Source organism: Triticum aestivum, chromosome 2B, assembly GCF_018294505.1.
Source record: "Triticum aestivum cultivar Chinese Spring chromosome 2B, IWGSC CS RefSeq v2.1, whole genome shotgun sequence".
Classification (NCBI taxonomy): domain Eukaryota; kingdom Viridiplantae; phylum Streptophyta; class Magnoliopsida; order Poales; family Poaceae; genus Triticum; species Triticum aestivum.
Genome location: NC_057798.1, coordinates 507,453,494 through 507,468,042, shown reverse-complemented (window position 1 = coordinate 507,468,042; position 14,549 = coordinate 507,453,494).

Sequence of the window (14,549 nt, the reverse complement as noted above, 5' to 3'; positions counted from 1 at the left end):
AGCATAAATATGATTAGATCATGTTTATTGCGATACGATTATTCATCTAAGACAGAGAATAAATTGTTATTCTGTTTACATGAATAAAATCTTCTATGGTCATACACCCAATGTTGATGGTTTATTGAATCTTGATCATGGTGATACACATATTCATAATATTGATGTCAAAATATGCAAAGATGATAATGATAGTGCAACATATTTGTGGCACTGCCGTTTGGGTCATACCGGTGTAAAGCGCATGAAGAAACTCCATAAAGATGGATTTTTTGAATCATTTGGTTATGAATCATTTGATGCTTGCGAACCGTGCCTTTTTGGGAAAGATGACTAAAACTCCGGTCTCCGGAACAATTGAACGAGCTACTGGCTTGTTGGAAATAATACATACCGATGTGTGCGGTCCAATGAGTGTTGATGCTCATGGCGGGTATTGTTATTTTCTAACCTTCATAGATGATTTGAGCAGATATGAGTATATCTACTTAATGAAGCACAAGTCTGAAACATTTGAAAAGTTCAAAGAATTTCAGAGTGAAGTGGAGAATCATCGTAACATGAAAATAAAGTTTCTACAATCTGATCATAGAGGAGGATATTTGAGTTACGAGTTTGGCCTTCATTTAAAACAATGTGGAATAGTTTCAAGCTCACGCCACATGGAACACCACAGCGTAAATGGTGTGTCCGAACGTTGTAACCGCACTTTATTGGATATAGTGTGATCTATGATTTACCACTATCATTTTGGGGTTATGCATTAAAGACAGCTGCATTCACTTTAAATAGGGCACCATCAAAATCCGTTGAGACGACGCCTTATGGACTATGGTTTGGCAAGAAACCAAAGTTGTTGTTTCTTAAAGTTTGGGGCTGCGATGCTTATATGAAAAAGTTTCAACCTGATAAGCTCGAACCTAAATTGGAGAAGTGCGTATTCATAGAATACCCAAAGGAAACTGTTGGGTGCACCTTCTATCACAGATCTGAAGGCAAGATATTCGTTGCTAAGATGGATCCTTTTTAGAGAAGGAGTTTCTCTCGAAAGAAGTGAGTGGGAGGAAAGTAGAACTTGATAAGGTAATTATACCTTCTCCCGAACTGGAAAGTAGTTCATCATAGAAACCAGTTCCAGTGATGGCTACACCGAATAGCGAGGAAGTTAATGATGATGGTCATGAAACTTAGGATCAAGTTATTACCGAACCTCGTAGGTCGACCAGAATAATATCCACACCAGAGTGGTACGGTAATCCTGTTCTGGAGGTCATGTTACTTGATCATGACGAACCTACAAACTATGAGGAAGCGATGATGAGCCCAGATTTCGCAAAATGGCTTAAGGCTATGAAATCTGAGATGGGATCCATGTATGAGAACAAAGTGTGGACTTTGGTTGACTTGCCCGATTATTGGAAAGCGATAGAAAATAAATGGATCTTCAAGAGGAAGACGGACCCTGATAGTTGTGTTACTATCTACAAAGCTCGAATTGTCGAAAAAGGTTTTCGACAAGTTCAAGGTGTTGAATACAATGAGATTTTCTCGCTCGTATCGATGCTTAAAAGTCTGTCCGAATCATGTTAGCAATTGCCGCATTTTATGAAATTTGGCAAATGGATGTCAAAACTACATTCCTTAATGGATTTCTTAAAGAAGAGTTGTATATGATGCAACCAGAAGGTTTTGTCGATCCTAAAAGTGCTAACAAATTGTGCAAGTTCCAGTGATCCATCTATGGACTGGTGCAAGCATCTCGGAGTTGGAATATACGCTTTGATAAGTTGATCAAAGCATATAGCTTTATACAGACTTGCGGCGAAGCCTGTATTTACAAAAAAGTGAGTGGGAGCACTATAACATTTCTGATAAATTTATGTGAATGACATATTGTTGATCAGAACTAATGTAGAATTTTCTGGAAAGTATAAAGGAGTATTTAAAAGGAGTTTTTCAAAGAAAGACCTCAGTAAAGCTACTTACATATTGAGCATCAAGATCTATTGAGATAGATCAAGACGCTTGATAAGATTTTCAATTAGTACATACCTTGACAAGATTTTGAAGTAGTTCAAAATGGAACAGTCAAAGAAAGAGTTCTTGCCTGTGATGGAAAGGTGTCAAATTGAGTAAGACTCAAATCCCGACCACGGCAGAAAATAGAAAGAGAATGAAAGTCATTCCCTATGCCTCAGTCATAGGTTCTATAAAAGTATGGCATGCTAATCACCAGAACTATTGTATACCCTGCACTGGTTTGGCAAGGGAGTACAATAGTGATCTAGGAGTAGATCACTGGACATTGGTCAAAATTATCCTTAGTGGAATAAGGATATGTTTCTGAATTACGGAGATGACAAGAGGTTCATCGTAAAGGGTTACGTCGATGCAAGTTTTTGACACTGATCCAGATGACTCTAAGTATCAATCTGGTTACATATTGAAAGTGGGAGCAATTAGCTAGAGTAGCTCCATGCAGAGCATTGTAGACAAAGAATATTTGCAAAATACATACGACTCTGTATGTGACAGACCCGTTGACTAAACTTCTCTCACGAGCAAAACATGATCATACCTCAGTACTCTTTGGGTGTTAATCACAAAGCGATGTGAACTAGATTATTGACTCTAGTAAACCCCTCGGGTGTTGGTCACATGACGATGTGAAATATGGGTGTTAATCACATACAAATGTGAATATTGGTGTTAAATCATATAGTGATCTGAACTAGATTATTGACTCTAGTGCAAGTGGGAGACTGAAGGAAATATGCCCTAGAGGCAATAATAAAGTTGTTATTTATATTTCCTTATATCATGATAAATGTTTATTATTCATGCTAGAATTGTATTAACTAGAAACTTAGTACATGTGTGAATACATAGACAAAAAGAGTGTCACTAGTATGCCTCTACTTAACTAGCTCATTGAATTAAAGATGGTTAAGTTTCCCAGCCATGGACATGAGTTGTCATTTGATTAACGGGATCACATCATTAGGAGAATGATTTGATTGACTTGACCCATTCCGTTAGCTTAGCACTTGATCGTTTAGTATGTTGCTATTGCTTTCTTCATGACTTATACATGTTCCTATGACTACGAGATTATGCAACTCCCGTTTACCGGAGGAACACTTTGTGTGCTACCAAATTTCACAACGTAACTGGGTGATTATAAAGGTGTCTATAGGTGTCTCCGAAGGTACTTGTTGAGTTGGCGTATTTCGAGATTAGGATTTGTCACTCCGATTGTCGGAGAGGTATCTCTGGGCCCTCTCGGCAATACACATCACTATAGGCCTTGCAAACAATGTGATTAATGAGTTAGTTGCGGGATGATGCATTACGAAACGAGTAAAGAGACTTGCCGGTAACAAGATTGAACTAGGTATTGAGATACCGATGATCGAATCTCGGGCTAGTAACATACCGATGACAAAGGGAACAATGTATGTTGTTATGCGGTTTGACCGATAAAGATCTTCGTAGAATATGTAGCAGCCAATATGAGCATCCATGTTTCGCTATTGGTTATTGACCGGAGACGTGTCTCGGTCATGTCTACATAGTTCTCGAAGCCGCAGGGTCCGCACGCTTAAAGTTCGGTGACGATCGGTATTATGAGTTTATGTGTTTTGATGTACTGAAGGTAGTTTAGAGTCCCGGATGAGATCGGGGACATGACGAGGAGTCTCTAAATAGTCGAGACGTAAAGATTGATATATTGGACGACTATATTCGGAGATCCGAAAGGTTCCAAGTGATTCGGGTATTTATCGGAGTACTGGAGAGTTACGGGAATTCGCCGGGGAGTATATGGACCAAATTGGGCCTTAGTGGGAAGGAGAGGCAGCAGCGAGGAGGTAGCGCGCGCCCCTCCCAAGCCTAGTCTGAATTGGACAAGGGGTTTGGGGCGTGGCCCCCCTCTCCCTTCCTTCTCCACTCCCCCTCCTTTCCCCCTTCTCCTAGTTGGACTAGGTAAGGAAGAAATCTACTCCTACTAGGAGTAGGAATCCTACTCCCTTGGCGCGCCCCTCCTAGGGCCGGCCTCCTCCTCCCTCCCTCCCTCCTTTATATACGGGGGCAGAGGGGCACCCCATAGACACAACAATTGATCTCTTGATCTCATAGCCGTGTGCGGTGCCCCCCTCCACCACATTCCACCTCGATCATATCGTAGCGGTGCTTAGGCGAAGCCCTGCATCAGTAGCAACATCATCACCTTCACCACACCGTTGTGCTGACGAAACTCTCCCTCAAAGCTCGGCTGGATCGGAGTTCGAGGGACGTCATCGACCTGAACGTGTGCTGAACTCAGAAGTGCCGTACGTTCGGTACTTGGATCGGTCGGATCATGAAGACGTACGACTACATCAACCGCGTTGTGCTAACGCTTCCGCTTTCGGTCTACGAGGGTACGTGAACTCACTCTCCCCGCTCGTTGCTATCCATCACCATGATCTTGCGTGTGCGTAGGATTTTTTTTAAATTACTACGTTACCCAACAGTGATCCCGTTATCAAAAGACAATTCATGCCCATGGTTAGGAAATCTTAACCATCTTTGATCAACGAGCTAGTCTAGTAGAGGCTCACTAGGGACACAGTGTTTGTTTATGTATTCACACATGTATTAAAGTTTCCGATCAATACAATTCTAGCATGAATAATAAACCTTTAGCATGAATAAGGAAATATAAAATAACAACTTTATTTTGGCCTCTAGGGAATATTTCCTTCAGTCTCATGCTCCTAATTTATAGGTCACACATCTTATCACGCGGGGGAGCATACTCAGTTCGTTGGATGGTATTTATTACCGCCTACCAAACGTAGGCCTGCGGTGGTCTAACATACATACATTGTAACCTCATTAAATGCCTTGTCGAGAGTGTCGTGCTGCGAGCATTTCTCCATGCCATGATCAACATGCAAGAACTTCATGGGACCATTACGAATGACATCTCACTCTCCAAACATCGGATCTTTTGAAGATGCCATGATCTTGATCATAGGCCTATGAACCCCCAAACAGTATGCCTTCACTGAATACATTCTTCGGAGATGTCTGTTGATGTTTTTTCCCCGGTCATATTTTTAGCAGGCACGGTACTTTGATGAACCTCCAGTCGTCCCACGTGACATGCTCGAGATACCCCAGTTCCCATTGTGCCGACAGTGGTCACGTGAGATGATGATACAATAGATAGTGGATGCAGCTAGGAGGACACAAGAGTGGAGTGGAGTAGATACTTTTTATGGCGAGAGGAGATAAAGATCGGACAAGAGGATTGAGTAATATCCAAGCCGAATATGAACTATCGAGCTAAGAATCATTATGAACTAGATGATATCCTGCGCGTTACTCCAAGAACCGTTAATAAATAACTTGATGTTTAGAAAGTTTATGAAACATAGTATAACTTGATGATAAATAGTTTTGTTTAAGATAAATATTGTTTAGAGTAGGCATCTAATGAAAATTTGATGAAAACGACAAAAAAAGAGTGTGATTTTTGTTCTGTTAATTTATTGCCTTGACAATATATCAGCGAGGCGATATGACATGAAAACAATGTAGTCTACACACAGTTAAGACATTTCAACCATTGGCTAAACATAAAACAATGAGAGAAACTACAGGTATGCATTCATAATAAAAACATAGCTCGCATCAAAAAATAAAATGTGAGTTCACTCATAATTTGATTTTCTATATAAAAAAGAAGGCCACATATAAATCATTAGGCCCAATGTTGTGTAAATCATGCTTCTCACTGGATCAACCGTGTGTAGTGTATTACAACCATTCATCATATACCCAGGTGACTCTATTTATTTTTGTTTGTCTTGTCTGGTGCACACACCATGCATGCTCCCCCCATGAGGCTAAGCTTAGTCCCATCATAAAAAGTTTGATCAACTTCCTAGGTGTATTCAATGGAACCAAATTGGGATTAAAAGGGTGCATGGGAACAATGGATTTTTCAAAAAAAAACTTTATGAGCTACCTCTCTATATGCATTGAAATTAAATTGGGATTAAAAGGTTGTTTGGAACCCTCGAGGCTCTAGGGAACAAATATATCTAGCGTAATTTTAACGCTTGTTGATACGTCCATTTTGCATCATGTTTTTCTACTGTTTATAATGTTTTATGCATAATAACACTTTACGGAGAAATTCTAATGCCTTTCTCTCATAATATGCAAGGTTTACACAAAGTGGGAGAATACCGGCAACTGGAATTCTTGACCTGAAAAAGCTATGTCACAGATACCTATTCTGCACATCTCCAAATTAGCTAAAATTTTACAGAGAATTATTTTGGAATATGAAAGTGCTAGTTATCGACTAGAGGGGGTGAATAGGCTATTTTTGTGGAAGTCTTCAAAGCACGAGGTCTTTGAAGACTAATAGTAAGACTGAACCTATATGATATGCAGCGAAAGATAAACTACACTAGACAAGTAATATTCAAGCAAGCAACACAGTGAACGCTCGAAGACTAACAACAGCTTGGTAGATAGGATCAGAATGGAAGACAGTATGAAGCCAAACAGTTACAAGTCTTCACATAGTGAAGTCAACTAGATCAGGCAAGCAAGCAATGACTTCACGAAGAGAAACTAAAAAATAAGGAGGGTAGGGGATAGAACCAGTTGCTTAGTGAAGATAGGGGTTTGGTAGACCAGTTCCAATTGCTATGACAACAGTATGTCTGGTTAGAGAGGGTGAGATTGAACTCAGAAGATTGTGTCTTCACCTTATTCCCCTAGAGCTAAGGACACCTGGTCATCGCCCTATCACTCAGGTAAGTCTTCAAGGTAGACTTCCAAACCTTCACAGACTTCATTCACGGGCAATCCACAATGACTCTTGGATCCTCAGAACGTGACGCCTAACCGGCTGGAGGATGCACAATCCTCAAGTGTAAGAAGTCTTCAGGTCACATGGACAAAAATACTTAAGTGATGCCTAAAACTCTTTGGCTCTGGGTGTTTTGGGCTTTATCCTCGCAAGGATCTCTCTCTCAAAGGCTTCGGAGGTGTGTTTCTCTCAAATGACAAAAGCCATGCACTAACTATAAGCAGCCACCAATTTATGGTGTAGGGGGTGGGTTATTTATAGCCAGGAGGCAACCCGACATGATATCTCTGAAATGACCCTGGGACACTAAGGAAACGAGACGTATCCAACGGTCGGATTTCAAACACACGCGGCATCTTGGCTTGGGCTACAAGCAAAGCTGACTCATCCAGCTCTAGATAAGATTTGCTCTCATTGTCTTCGCTCGAAGACATATGATTTTGGTTGAGCATCACTTCAGTCATCTGACTTTGTTCACTTGGACCCCACTTAACAGTACTGTGGTTCCTATGACTCAAGAAAGAAGAAAAGGAAACTACAAAAGAAACTATGTCTTCGCACTCCATAGTCTTCAAGTGAATGTCTTTATCGTCATTATCTTCAACATGAATGTCTTCACGAACCACCATTGTCTTCAATGTCTTCATACATTTTTAGGGGTCATCTCTGGTAGGTAAACCGAATCAATGAGGCACTACTACCTGTGTTATCCTCCAATTCTTACAAACACATTAGTCCCTCAACCATGTTTGTCGTCAATACTCCTAAACCAACTAGGGGTGGCACTAGATGCACTTACAATCTCCCCCTTTTTGGTGATTGATGACAAACTGGTTGAAGTATTCAATGGGGATAAAAGTATGTGAAAGTTCATAGGCATTGTCTTCATAGGTTAAAAGAGGCTCCCGCTAAATATGTGCATATAAGTAGTTTGCCTTTGAATGAAAATGCACATGGCAAGTCTTGCTTTGTGGAGATCTTCTTCAACCATGAAGAAAATTCATCATGCATATATGAAAGTAATGAAGATAATGATATTCATAATGAGAAATGGACATCTGCATAATGACTTCATGCGGAATTTATCATCACATCACAATGTAGCAACAGAAAGTAACAGACGACCATCAAGTTTAAGCGTTACAACTCAAAAAGCCAAAAGTTTCAGGAACGAGAGTTGTAAGAGTTGGCAAAAAAAAGCTACTGACCCATATGGTCCTGCTTGAAGACTATTAACTCATATGCTTCTCCCCCTTTTGTCAGTAAGGACCAAAAAGGTTTGAAGACATAGAGCATCTATGCGTTCCCAGGCGGAGAAGATGTTGGTGCAGTAGGGTTGATGCTAGAGTTGGGCGGTACCGAGGGGCCTGGTGCAGAATCATGATGCAGTGAAGCCGTTGTTGGTGAAGTGGCATCGTCCTCTTCATCCATGACTCTTGCAACAACCATTGCAGCCGAAGATGAATACTCTGAATCTTCAATGGAAGGAGTTTGACGCCAACTTGCTGATTGTGGTGGCCTGGAATCAAACTTGAAATGCTCCGTGATGCCATCATCGTGAAGATCATCTTCAGAACAGAGCAATGTGAGGCTCTTCCAAGACCGCCGACAGGCTTCATGTGCAATGAATGAATGCTTGGTATCCAAATTCTGAATGCGATTGATATCAACAATGAGACTCTATATCTGTCGCTTCGGCCAATCATGATGCCTATCTTATTTCTTATGAAGTCATACTAGAAGCTCTCAGTCATTGAGAACAGAGGACACTTCTTATGCCTTTAAGCAATTGTGCTAGCAGTCACATCTGTGTCTGCACTGGCGGGCGTAGCTGACCAGCCAGATGGCCATCAAGAGCAGGAGGGTTTGGCACATGAACACCTTGAATGGGCTGAGTGAAGCTTTGAAATTCGACATTGTATTCATGGAGTGGCTTCTTGGCAGGCTCAAGGTAGCTGGCTTCATATGACATATCAACATCAGGCAAAAACACAACATGATTGCGTGCTGAAGCCTGATAGTTGATGGAGGAGTGAAGCTTAATGAGCCTCATGACCCATGGAGCATAGAATTTGAGGCCAAATAGATCAATTCCAAAAGTGGCCAACTGATGAATGAAGAAGTCTTGCATGTTGAATCTGATGCCATTCAGAATGTAGAAGACCAATGTCTTCATGGTGCCTTCGAGCTTTGCACTAGAAAAATGTCCCTTTATAGGCCACAGAGTATGCCTGATGATGTAATATATAGTGCGGGGCAAGTACTCGAGGTCTTGGACAAAGAAATCCTTGGGATATTCAGCATCAATGGGTAATGGCTTCATCATACTGAGCATTTCACTCATGTTTGGCTCAGGATTATGAAAGATGCTCTACAGTTCTTGTGCATATGGAGGACAACCTGGCTCATATAGGTCACCGGGAGTGGGCAGGGAGGTGAGCTCAATGATGTCCTGAGCTTTGGCTTCGTGATGGACGTCGCCTGTCATCCACTCAATGACCCAAGTCTTTGGATCCCTGTTGTAGCCTCGGATGTGTAATGTAGCATAGAACTACAATAGAAGCTCTTCATTCATATGCACTTTATTAGTGACAAACGGAAGCAGTCCCACTCCACGAAAGCAGTCACGAGCCTCTTTAATGCATGGCAGCCCAGCAATGGCTTCGTAGTCAAGACGCTGATGAGGAAAAATCATGTCTTGGTTGTACAGTATGCGGGAGTAGTAGTTGTGTTGCTGATGGCTCCAGAACCTATCTAAGGTGTTCCTTGTCTTCTTGTAGGGGTTCTTGGAGATGTGGAAGAATGTGTGCTCTCTGAAGCTTAGCATACTAAATGATCATTGAGTTGTTACTATGCTGGGAAGCCTTGGCAGCCTGGGCTTCTGCTTCTATGTGTGAAGCCTTTTCTCCACATGATAGTCATATTGAGGACCTGGAGGAGTGGGTGGAATCATAATTGGCCACCTCACAGTAACAAGCTCACCATGATTGTAAGCCCATTCCATAGTATGAGGCACTAGAGGAGGAACGACCACATTAGAAGTGGTCGGCTGCACAATGTTTTCTGTGGCAACATTGACTTCAGGCTCCACATTGTCTTCAGCCATGACCTCATCATTGGCTTCAGAAGTGCTAGTGGTGGCAGTTGTCTGAGCTTCAACTTCAGTAGCTTCATGAGATGGGGGGTCAGGCATGATCACATCCTCTTCTCGAACAATAGGATCAGAAGTGGGGGAATAACTTCATGTTCTTCTTGTATTCCTTCATCCGCTGATGCAGCCGGAATGTCTTCAGCCACTTTGGCTTCAGATTCTTGGGCAGACACAAAAGGGATGGCATCAGGAAACACTTGACGTGCTACTGAGATTTGTTGTTGCACATCCTCATTTGGAATGATGGACATGGAGACCTGGGCCGAGGGCCTTTGCGAAGCCTTCGAAAGGAGGGCGACATTTGTGGTGAAGGGATGGTATAATCCATGTCTTCGGGTGTTTCTTGAGGTGTCTCAAGGACCAGAGTGGTGACTTGAGCTGTTGGAGTGCGGGGAATCACTTCAAGTATTGGAGAGTTGGGGTGGTGCTCTTCCCAAAACACATCTTGTGTGATTGGCTTCATGGGGCTGCTAATAATGATTAATTCACTGCTCATTGGAGCAGGCGATGATACCTGATTGGGCTCTATCTGAGGAAGGACTTCATCATCTTCAACATGGTCCTCATGACCAATGTCTTCAGCTGCGGTGGAGTCGCCAGCTGGAATCTCTTCAGACTCAGGAGCTTCTATGGGAGCAGGCTCATGCACAACAAGATGATGCTCGCGGTTGGTGGAGGCAGGGAGTGCAACAGAAAAGGGTTCAACATTCAACAGTTCCTGGGCAGCAGCACGCTCTTTGCGTGAAGACTTTGAAGACTTTGTCTTCAACTTCTTCTTGGAGGGAGAAGCATGAGAGGTGTCTTGGTGCTTCCTCTTCTTGGCTTCAGCCTCAGTTAGACTTGTCTTCTTTTGTTCAGAAGCTGCTGAAGGGACCTTTGGCTTCGAGCAAGTCATACTGGCAGGGAAGACAATGCTTGGCCTTTCCTGCGTTGGTGCTTCTGGTTCAGCTTCAGCAAGCTTCTTCTTCTTCTTGGCAGCAAGCTTGGGGTCAATGCCTGGACGCCCAGGAGCCTTCCGCTTCACTGCCTCATTGTGAGCCTGAAGGCATTTTTCAGCATAATACTTCATGCGCTCACGAGAGCCTTTAGCTTCCTCACGCTTCTTCTTGAGTTGAGCCTTGAGGTCAATCATAGTTTGCTTGAACTTTTGCACATCAGCAACACTGAGACTAGCCATGTGCTTCTTTAATTGGGCCTTCTCATAGTCAATCTTGTTTTTTAGCTCAACAATTTTCTGAGCTATAGCAAGCTCCTTTGCAATGCTGCCTTGAATTCTGACGCTGAAGGATCTTCAAACCATTCATCAATGAAGTTGTTCAGAATATCTGCATCAAAGAGAGGCAGATCTTTGAAGATCTCAGCTTCTTGCTTGCTCTTGATCAGCATCTCTAGAGCATCATCAGCAAGGTCTTCATCACTGGATAAATCAATAACATTCTTTTCATTCTCTTCATCATTGGCGTCAGATCATGCCCAAAGATCTTCATGGCCTTTTTGGTCTTCTTGGAAACACGAGATTAATCTTCAGACTATAGACTGGATTCAGGAGGTGCAACTTTTACAGGGTTCACCCTTCCAGCCTTTGGTACAACAGTAGATTTTGAAGCCTTAGATTTCTTCTTTGGCTTCGGGGACTCAAGAGCATCTTTAGAGTCAGCTTCCTCAGCAGATTGTTCCACTGTAGCCCTTTGTGCAGCAATATGGGATAGGAGCCCATCAAAGCTATTGAAGGGGCCAATCTTATTCTCGTTGGCTTCACGAGTGCCATTAGACCTTGGAGAGGCTGGCCCTGGGTTGAAGTTTAGACCAAAATCCTTCTTATTCTTGGTTGCGGAGTACTTTGCAAACTGATAATTTCTCTTGAACAGATCATCTTCTCGACACCATCTAAGATTGGATGGGTCGGCATCTTCATGTTGGGGACCTCCGACCATGCAAGGATAGAATTCCTGTGCAATGGCTTTAGCCTTAGTTGCAGGGTGCAGCTATTTATAGAGAATGTCATCCCATGGCCGCTTTATGGCATTTTTTTCAACATATTCAGGAGTCACGAAGCGACACTTGAACCATTGCTCTGCTCAATATCTTCGAATCCATTGGGTTCTTGATTTGCGCTGACCATAAGATTCATCTGGATCAGACTTGTACAACTCGTAGAGATCTGGGGGCAGATCCAGAGCAGTGTTGCCACGTTGCTGCCTGCCACCCTACTTTGAAGATTTGTTAGAAGCCATTGGTGTCATCCTGAAAGGCTTCAAAACTGAGTTTGCCTTCAATCTACTTGTCAGGCAAGAACTGGCTTCAGGTGAGTCAATATGCCGCTGTAAGAACTCTGCAAATGAATGCAGACTATGAGAACCAAGGGATTCTCCCACGGGCCACAGACATGTACCTATAACAGCATTAGAGATGCGAGGGAAGGGGAAGAGGTCATATGCATTCTCATAAGGTTTTGAAGATAAATCAGTTTGATGACATTGACCTCATAGTGCAAAGACATTCACTTATTTGAAGTGAGCTAGTTCCAGATTTGTATGAATCCATGAATAAGTACAAGTGAGGAATCTAACTAGTTTGAGGCATATGTGAATATATTTGCATGTTATAAGATGCAAAAACAGAAAGAAGTAGATCTGGATGTGTAGAAACCACTTTTGGAATAAGTTGACAGATTCAATGGATCAAACAGGCGGTAAAATGTGAGTTTTATTTATCGCATGAAGATTTGCTAGACGAGGCAAAGTGGATGCCGAGAAGTACAATCTCCCACACCATAACTTGGCGGCGGAAGACACCTACGGTGGCGTTGGAGAAGATGATGTCCGCGGCTGGCGTGAAGACGACGACGGAGAAGTCACAGCAGCTAAGCGCTTTGACTTTGACAGTGATGGAAGCTAGCGGTGGCGCTAGGGTTCGAGTGAGATGGCAAGGTGGGAGAAGAGATAATGACCACCTAGGGTGGATGTATTTATAAGGAGGAGGGCAGCACAGCGCAATTACGTAGGTGCCCCTAGCAGTTCATGATAATCCCCAAGTGCAAGGAATCATCGTAGCAATTCCCAAAGGTGGAAGTGATAAGTATGGAGTGTCGAACCCACAAGGAGCTAAAGGTAAGATCAATATTCTCTCAAGTCCTATTGCCAATGATACGACTCTACGTACACCGAACGTTTGCTTCCAACTAAAAACGAGAAATAAAACAACATTGTGGGTATGAAGAGGATAACTTTGCATGATATCAGAGAGCTAAGATATAAAAGTAGGTGATGTTATCATGAAGTTAGAATAAATTACTAAATATTATAAATAGCGAGTGTGGAATAATGATGGGTCGGTGTGCATAATTATCCTAGGCCATCGTTAACAAGACCGGTAGTCGTCATTGCAATTTCATATGAGCAAGAGGCATTAGCTAACATAATTTCTCTTATGCACTTATGATTGGAACTCTAGCAAGCATCCGCAACTACTAAAGATCATTAAGGTAAAACCCAACCATAGCATTAAAGCATCAAGTCCTCTTTATTCCCATACGCCTTGACCCACTTATCCGTGTTTGTGTTTCAGTCACTCATGCAATGATGACAATAAGTAAACCATGGACATATTGCAACACCCTACAGCAAGAATCCCTCATGCTTGCGAGACACGGAGGGCACCATAGGACAACACCAAAATAAAACATACAACTCATACCAATCTGGATCATCAATCAACCCAAAGACAAAAGATATCTACTCAAAACATCATAGGATGGCAACACATCATTGGATCATAATATGTGGCATAAAGCACCATGTTCAAGTAGGGATTACAACGGGGTGCAGGAGAGTGGACCGCGTAATAGAGATGAGGATGGTGTTGATGATGGTGATGTTGATGAAGACGATTACCGCGGCGATGATTCCCCTCCCGATGGCCCTCCGGCGCCACCGAGAGGAGGAGAGGTTCTCCCCCTTGTGCTTCCTCCTCCATGGCCTCCCCCCTGTATGGGGAGAGGTTCCCCCTCTGGTCCTTGGCCTTCATGGCGATGATGGCCCCTCCGAGATCCTTCCCCATGGCCTCTGGTGATGATGGCCCCCTCCGGCAGGGTGCCAGAGAGGGCCTAGATTGATTTCTCGTGGCTATAGAGGCTAGCGGCGGCGGAACTCCCGATCTAGGTTATTTCCCGAAGGTTTCTATATTTATAGGAGGAGTTGGTGTTGATTTCATGTCAGGGGGGCCCACGGGGTGTCCACGAGGTAGGGGGTACGCCCTAGGGGGGTGGGGGCGCCCTCCACCCTCGCGGGCCCCACGAGCCTTCTCTCCGGTAACTCTTTATTCCAATATTTTTTATATTTTCCAGAAAAAATCTCCGTTGATTTTCAGCGCATTCCGAGTACTTTTATTTCTGCACAAAAACAACACCACGGTAGTTCTGCTAAAAACAGCGTCAGTCCGGGTTAGTTCTAACCAAATCATACAAAAAGCATGTAACTATTGTAAACATGGCATGAATACTTCATAAATTATAGATACGTTGGA